This window comes from Meleagris gallopavo, chromosome 17 (genome assembly GCF_000146605.3).
Source record: "Meleagris gallopavo isolate NT-WF06-2002-E0010 breed Aviagen turkey brand Nicholas breeding stock chromosome 17, Turkey_5.1, whole genome shotgun sequence".
Lineage (NCBI taxonomy): Eukaryota > Metazoa > Chordata > Aves > Galliformes > Phasianidae > Meleagris > Meleagris gallopavo.
Genome location: NC_015027.2, coordinates 2,805,517 through 2,813,424, shown reverse-complemented (window position 1 = coordinate 2,813,424; position 7,908 = coordinate 2,805,517). Strand labels below are relative to the sequence as shown.

The 7,908-nt window shown below is 53.4% G+C and overlaps 1 protein-coding gene across 1 annotated transcript in view; it reads left to right on the top strand.

Annotated features, from left to right (window-relative positions):
- MMP17 (matrix metallopeptidase 17) overlaps positions 1–7,908 on the top strand; it is a 39,811-nt gene that overhangs the window by 390 nt on the left and 31,513 nt on the right. The gene's annotated exons all lie outside the window — the stretch shown is intronic.

Sequence of the window (7,908 nt, the reverse complement as noted above, 5' to 3'; positions counted from 1 at the left end):
CGGCGTCCCGCAGCCCCTGCACGGTGTCCCTCCCCTCGCCCCGGCTCTGCAGAGCCCCCGTGTGCGCTGTGTCCTCCCCTGCAGCCGTCGCTTCACGACACCCGGTGGCCCAACTTCCCCCACCCGCCGGCCGCGGGGCGATGGCCCCACCGGCGTCCGCACATAGATGGCTGTTTCCTGGGCGCTGGGTAAGGGCTGGCGTCTCGCAGAGCCTGTTAGCCTGCGGTGGGGGCACGCGTATGAAATGGCACGTTTGGGGTAAGAGCCGTCCGTAGGGATAGGGGCAGGCGCAGGGGGGAGATAAGGGCTGCTTTGCGGTGCTTTGCACGGTCCGACTGGTTGGTGGTCCCGGTTCCTTGCCCTGTTTGCAGGAAGGAGGCTGGGGGGGGTCAACGGGGGGCGAGGGTCAGCTCGTGCCCCTGTCGGGTCGTGGTGTCAGCTCTACAGGAGAGACGGAGGCTTCCCTCTGGGAGGAGGAAAACTTTCTGGCAGCTGATGGCAAAGAGGAGACCTCAGCCCAGAGAGAACCCCACGGCCGCACCAAACCCGCCCGTCAGGAAGCGGTGCTGCTGTGCATGGCCGTCTGAGCAGTTCTAGGGCTGGAGCTGCCACTCTGGGGAAATTCTCTGAAATTCAGTAGATTTCACAGTGCTGGGAAGGAGGAGGCAGCTTGCAGCACGGCGGGGTTACCTAACGGTGGGCTCACGCAGAGCAGTGCACCAGGATGCTGCCAGCACCAAGCGTGTGCTCCAGGAGCTGCCTCCCAGCCCTGCCTGAGCTCCCAAGATTTTCTGGCAGAATAGGAAATGTGGGGAAAATGAGGCACATCTGCATTAGTACGGTGCATTTCCATTCCTCTCTAACCAAATTTTAAAGCTGGGTTTAATATTTAATGTAAACAGAGCATGAATTGGTGTATTCTGCCCCGATCCATTTGACTCAAACTTGGGCTTTGACCTGCCTTTACCCTTGGTACTGTGCTGGCTGCACACAGCTTTTACAGGTTAAGTGCTAGCATCTGAGGGGGCTTATTAGCAACAGCAGGCAGCCCTCTGGCACTGAGGTGCTTTCTGTCCTGGGCTGGGTTGGAGCAGCAGTGGCTCCAAGCTGTGCTAGAGAGCTGTGGGAGATTGCAAACAAGAGGTGCAAGGAGTGCGGCAGCCGTGGGATCACGGAGAGCTGTGCCATTAGCACCGAGCCCTATGTGGGCTGAGTGATGTGCACAGTTCCCCCTCCCCTGGGCGTGCTTCTGGGGCAAATCCATCTTGCAGGCTTGTGGCAGCACGGCTGGGAATAGGAAGGGACTGGCTGGTTCATGCTCGTGCCCCGCAGTGAGCAGCAGGGAGCAGAAAATGCCAGGTATTGTCGGAGGTGTTTGTCAGGAAAATAGCAGTGTGGGGTAAGTGAGTGCTCTGAGAATGATTATTTGACATCCGCCTTATGAAGCAACTAAGAAATTAAAGATCTGTGATGCATTCCAACCAAATATTTGAAAACTAGGAAGCATGAAACCATGGCAATAGAATGCTCCGCTAACCTTTGAAAATCATATCCAGCAGTTCTCTGCAGTAAATGGAGCACAATGTCAGCAGAGCTCCCACGTCCCGCATCCCCCCACCGCCACGCGGGGCCGTGCTGTGTGCTCACAGCTCCTGCTGCATGCTGCGGTGGTGCCGGGCCAAATTAAAGTTCAGCAGAAGGAGAAAGGGCTATAATTCAGAGGCAGCTTTTGGTAGAGTGCTGTCCAAAGCAATATCGTATTGAGTGATTCTCTAGATTTCATTACTAACGGAATGGGCTGCCCAGTTTATAAATCTAGCTTGATTATTAATGTTTTTATTGTTGTCCATTAGCTGCTCTAACAAAGAGAGTGCAAAATAGCAGATGGAATGGAGCCTGACTTGAATGTTTTCCTTGAATTTTAGTTCATTGGGTTGGAGTTTTGCCACTTTGCCTCTTGCACCGCTGTCTTTCCCAAAACAAACTAAAACCCTCCTCACACTGCACTGAGTGCTCGCAAATCGCATCCATTCCCAGCCCTTTGACTTGGGTCTCCAGGGTCCAGGCAGCGAGAGCTTTACAGACGTTGGCAGTAACAAGCAATGAGAGCTCTGCCTTCCCTGGGCTTTGAACCAGGTCCAGAGGGAGGGCTGCTTTCAGCTTCTATTTTTCATAAGAGCTGTCGAGGTGGAATCCGTACACGGAAGGTGCTGACCTGGAGACCCACAGGCTGAAAAATGATCTTAATGGTAAACCTGGGTTATGCTAGCTGTGCTACAGGTTCAGTACCTGTACACTGGAGAGCTGCGTGTGGGTCTGTGCCCAGAGCTGAGCACGCCGTGTCCCAACAGAAATGCACTGTCCTGGGGCTGCACTGCATGCAGTGGTGGTGGTGGTGGCATCACCAGCATCAGCCATCAAAGGATGAGGGAGTGCTGGGGGAATTTCAGTCTGGCTGCAAGAGTGTGGGTGCAGAAAGATGAGTAGGAGCCTCTTTATCCCACCCTTGCGGTTGGGGTGACGGGAGGGTCTGCCCCAGCCCCCAGTTCCTCCAGCTGGGGTGCGCTGGGCATTCCTGGGGGCTTGCGTATGAGCGCAGCCACACGCTCACAATGCTGCTCTGTGTTGTCCCAGAGAAGTTGCTCCCAAGGGATGGAGGCATTTGCATTCATCGGTGGAGGCCGCGTCCCCCTCGCTGCCCCAAGCGGCTCTTTGTTCGGGGCAGGGCCCTCGCCTTTGTGGCAGCTTCTTATTTGAATCACAAGGATGTGCCATGGGGAGAGCCGGGGGGCTGAGGACACAGAGCTGCCTCTGTCCCCACCTCAGGGATGGGGCAGGAGGGTTGCAGCCCCCACACACCATCCAGGCACATCTCGGGAAGTGGGCTCCGTTTTGGGGTTCCGCAATGCCTGCACCGCCCAAGTTGCAGCTGATGAAGGAGGAGGGCAGGGCATGCTGCCATGCTGTGTGGCTGTGCTCATATTGGCCTCCTCCCTCCTGCCCCCCACATGTCCTCCCCGAGGCACGGCAGCCGTTTGGCTCGGGGCCCTCATCAGCAAAGCCCTGGTGTGGAGATAGGCAGCTCCTTCTATCCTGAGAAACCGCCAGACTTGTAGCCGTCTGTTGCTGCTAATGGGGAAATTAAAAATTGATAATCCCCATTGGAGCTTCCTTCAGCCTTTTGAAATGGCAAGAGTTTCAGGATGGGATTCTCAGTGGGTTCCCACGCAGTGTTGCTTTCAGGCCAACCGTATGGGGGAGAGGACTCTGCCATCAGAGCATGTTCCCTCCAGATCAGAGCAGTGCCTGTCCCACGTTCATGAATTCCCCCCAGGAAAGCCTAAGCCAGCATGGAAAGAAAAACGCTGCTGGTTACATTTTAAGGTACCTCTTGAAGCCAAAGGACAATGCAAAGTAAATTGGCTTGACAAAAGACTGGCTGGGAGCTCCCAAACGGAAAGGCTCCTGTGAAAACATTTAATCTGGTGTTAAAGCCTGGCTGGTCTGAACTGCTACTTCCCTTTCAGGTTTGGTTTCCCCAGAATTCAAGATGGAGCAAAGCTCTTCTGTCCCACACTTGGCTGCTACTGCCCAGCCGTGTGAATCACCCATGGACAGTTAAGCTCAATTTTCCACTTTCACATCACTGGAGGCTTTCCCATGGCTGGGGGAGCGCTTGCCTTGCTGGGTGCTGCTGTACAAACTGTGCCCGATGTCTTCGGGGTGGGGTGAATGCAGCCAGGCTTTGTGGGATCAGAACTCCCCTCCCCAAGCCCTGATGTAGAGTGCCATGGAACTTTAATTCTGTGCCTATTTCCCCCTAAGAACATAATGGGGTTCACATGATGGGGCTGCTGTGTGCATGTGCCTACCTCACACAGCCTTGCTCCTGCAGGATTTTCTTGTTTTCCCTCATTAAACTGAGCATGCAAAGAAGCAATGCAAAATGGCACGTTCCCATTTCCATGTCCGGCCTGGGCTCTTTGGGTCTGGAGCAAAGAGCCACAGAGCTGCCCTCCACAGCTGCAGGTGTCACATGGGTGACATGGCCATGAAGCCATGCTCTCGGATGTCCCCAGCACCCTGCTTTGTCCCCACAAGTTCATTAGTGCTGGCGGCAGCTTGCTGTGAGTCATCGTGGGGCCGCACGCTAATTTCTCATTATTTACTCACTGGCAAAACTGCTGCGGGAATGGACTGTGCGGCTCGGAAAGGTCACACTGTAACCAAAGAAACCTTTATTTCTGGAGTGCTGTGGGAGTGGGCAGATGCCCAGCTGGGACCCGGAGACATCTGGCCTCGTGGGGTGACAGCATGGGAGGGAAAAGCGCTACCATTCAACGCAGCGCATCCCATGTGTGGCTCAGCGGTGATGGCCAACCTGGGCAGCTTTCTCATCACCCCAAGGGCCTTGGGTAGGGAAGAGCAGCACTGATTTGCTTTCAAAGTAACCCCAGATCTGATAGCAACAGTTCTCCAAATGCTTTCTTTAATCAAAATCACTTTAAATGGGTAGATTTGGGAGTTCCAGAAGCCCTTTCCAAAGCGCGCGTGCATCCGCGTGTCTTCTTTGTCCCAGATTTTTATGAGGATTGTCTCTGATTTCTGGGTCAGAGAATTAAGAGATTTGATGTTACATTAAAAAACCACACCAAACCACATACACGAAGTTAAATCCAGTGCAAAACAAAGCAGGCGTGCGGGGGCGAGGGAGGAAGCTGCCAAAGTGGAGCAGAACTGGGAGATTTAGGTGAGCATCACGAGAAGCCGCTTCCAACAGCAGGTTTGTGCAGCAGTCCTGCAGAGACCAACATGGAGCAAAGGCCGAAGCTCACCCAGGAGTGTGGTCTCAGATGGGACTGACAGTTTGATTAGCTGTGGTGATTTAGCAGAAGACAACCTGATTAAATCTGAGGAATTTCCTGCATCAGAACGGACCACGGGCACAAAAAATCATTCTTCCAAGAAGCCTGGAGATGATCTATGGCACCTGGCAAGAACGGTGCCAGTGAGGTGATTTGGAACGTGGCGATATGTTGGTGCATTTTAGTTCTGTGGAGTTTTTTTAAACTATTTTTCAAGAGGGAGTTTCTGCCTGTTGACTGCCAGTGGTCAGGCAGAGCTCTTCACACCATCCAACATATTATTTCATCCTCACAGTATTGATCGTTTGGGTGAACAAAAGCAATTTTTCCTGTGTCACAGGTTCTGTGCTGGAAGGTGATGAACACGTTTGGATTATATTGTCTCGTTATTTAACAACCCCCAAATGGCATCTCCTGCTGTTCACCTCCCAGCTGCTGATGATCACCCACAGCCCAGGCTCTGCCATCACACCCTTGGATAACTCTGCAATTTGAGGGCATCTTTTGCAGCCTTTAAGGTGTTGTACTGCAAGATGCTTCCATTACCTGAAGTACAGGAGAGATGAGAGGTCTGGACTGCTTCAGTGGAGTTCTGAAATACTGTTTGTAGCTGCTGCCTTGATTTATGGAGGTTGCCTGTCCTGCACTATGATGGAGGCATCCGACCCTTATACAGTTTCTTCCCATCCCAAACCACTCAGCTCTGGATTTTTCCCACTTTTCTCACCACCAAATGTCCCTCGCTGGAGATGGAAGATTGCTGGTAGATCAAAAGGAAACTCGGTGGCTTGTTGCCTGCCTTTGGGGACCTTGCTGTCTTTGGTGGTTGGAAGTTAGAGAACAGATCTGGGAGATGTGTTGGCACCGAGCAACCTTGGAGGATCCTGAATGGGATAAAAAATGGAAAGGAGTGGCGCACATGGGGTCTCTGTTGGGAGGAAAGCCTGGAAACTCTCATTGGAAAAAGCATGCATTTGATTGGCAACTACAGGCTGTGCAAAGCACTGCAAGTTTTAGGCTTCACTGCTTGTTGGCAGACTTGGAGTATCTGCATATCACTTGACCCTTCATAAAGAAGTGTGTTTCTCAGGGAGATGCTGTCACAGGCACAAGTACTGCTGCTGGGGTGCCAGCTGGAGGGCACCTCGGGAGGCTGCTTCTTGCGTTTCCCATAGAGTCAAAGCTGTGGCACATGGGCAGCTCTGCTGGGCCCCTGCACACCAAAGGCTTATCACTTGGATACCAAAAAACTCGGGGCTGTGCTTATATGAAGGGTGTAACACAAGTAAATGCTCTTTTTGCCCTACTGTACTCCTGGGAAGTTTGGTTATAGACTTTGATGCCAAGGGGAAAATGGAGAGCAAAAAAATCACCATGATTGCTAGAGGTGGTCCCACCATGGCTCGTTGTCTACTACCTGTGAGATCTGGAGTCAATCAGACGTAGGAAAGGCTGCCAGGTGTCGGCTATTATCGAGAGAGAAATAAAGCAGCCTCTGCTGGTTCTCTGTAGTCCTCTGTGAGGTGTTGTAGCCACTCAGTGGGGTGGTGGGAGGTCCCACCATTGCGTAGGCTCCTTGGCTCCTTCCCACCCTGCTCCCTGTGTTTGCTGTATGGTTGCAGCCCCCTGGCACGCTTGCCACAGAAGGGTGGTCGGCGGCGCTGCTTGAGACACATCTTTGCTTCTTTGATCATTTCTCTGCACTAAATTGTCTCTTATTTCTCTTGCTTGTTCTCCACTTTGTTGTTGCCTGGCAAATTCCCTGTTGCTCTGTACCAAGCTGTGCTGTCTCTCCCTTTGCATCCTCCATGTCAGAGATGCTTTTTTTGTTCAAAAGCAAGAGGAAATTGGGTTCACAAAAGGGAAATCCCTGGCAGACACGCTGATGAAATGGCAATGTGTTTTGTAGAAAAGCGCAGCAGAAAACAGTTAGGTGGGTTGGGACTTCTACTACATTTTGTTTATGCTGCAGAAATGTATCCTCCAGGCCTGATCAATGAGAGTCCAAAACAAGGAATCATCTTGCATGGCCTCAGCCAGCACTGAAGTGCACAGCAGTCCCACTCTTCCTCATGGGCTGTATGCACGTCCTATTTCATGACAGAATGACAGCCCTATCAGACAATCTGTCGCATTTTTTGGCATTTCTGACGTTCCTCGTGCTTCGGTTTGCCCTCACTCGGTCTCCAGCAAGATCAAGATAATCTAGAGTAAATCAGCTGCCGTGCTCCAGGGTCCCTTCCAACTCAAAGGATTCCACGATTCAGTGATTGCATTGTTTGGCTCCTGAGAGCTGCTGTGCTGCCCATCAAACCACGGCAGCGCGCGGGGTCATGTAGTGGAGGAAGGAGCGTTTGCTGCCTCGTCTCAGGGTTGCAGCAGGAACACGAATGCTGCACAGGCTCTGGTGTTGTGCAGTTGGTCTGAGCTGAGCCGCCAGCGCTTGTGCTGCTGTTGGCAGCTGGAGCTGAAGGCAGTTTGTCCCTTTCTCGCTGGCAGCACGACGGGGACAGCTGGAGCCGAGCGGCCTGGAGATGGGTGACGATGGGTCGCTGCTCCCATCCAGACCCCTCTCTGGAGACCTTCTTCTCCACATCGCCTTCCGAGCGAGCGGCCGGGAGAGCCCGGGGAGGGCCGGTGCTGCGGGCGGGGATCCGTGCGGGAGCTCCGCGGGCGCTGCTCGGGGACACCGCGATGTCCCGGCGGTGTCGTGCCGCTGCCCTCTGGTGGAAACCGGGGAAACATCCGAGGAAACGCGCCCGTGCCGGGCTGCGAGCGGGAGATGGGGAGCCCGGCTGGGCTGCGACAGGGACTCCAACCCTCCGAGCCACTCGGTGCCGGCCACTGAATGGCTGCAGGGCAGCAGAACCCGTGCTTTAAGCAGGGAAAGTTTGCAAATGCCTTATGGAGCTCCTTGCTCTTACTCTGCGGTAATTCTCCTCTACCTCTCAGCAAATCCCTCCATCAGTATCTGCATAACCTTTGACTTTCTCCTTCACATTTCTCTCCTATCTCATGCATTAATATCCTCTGGCTGAAAAAA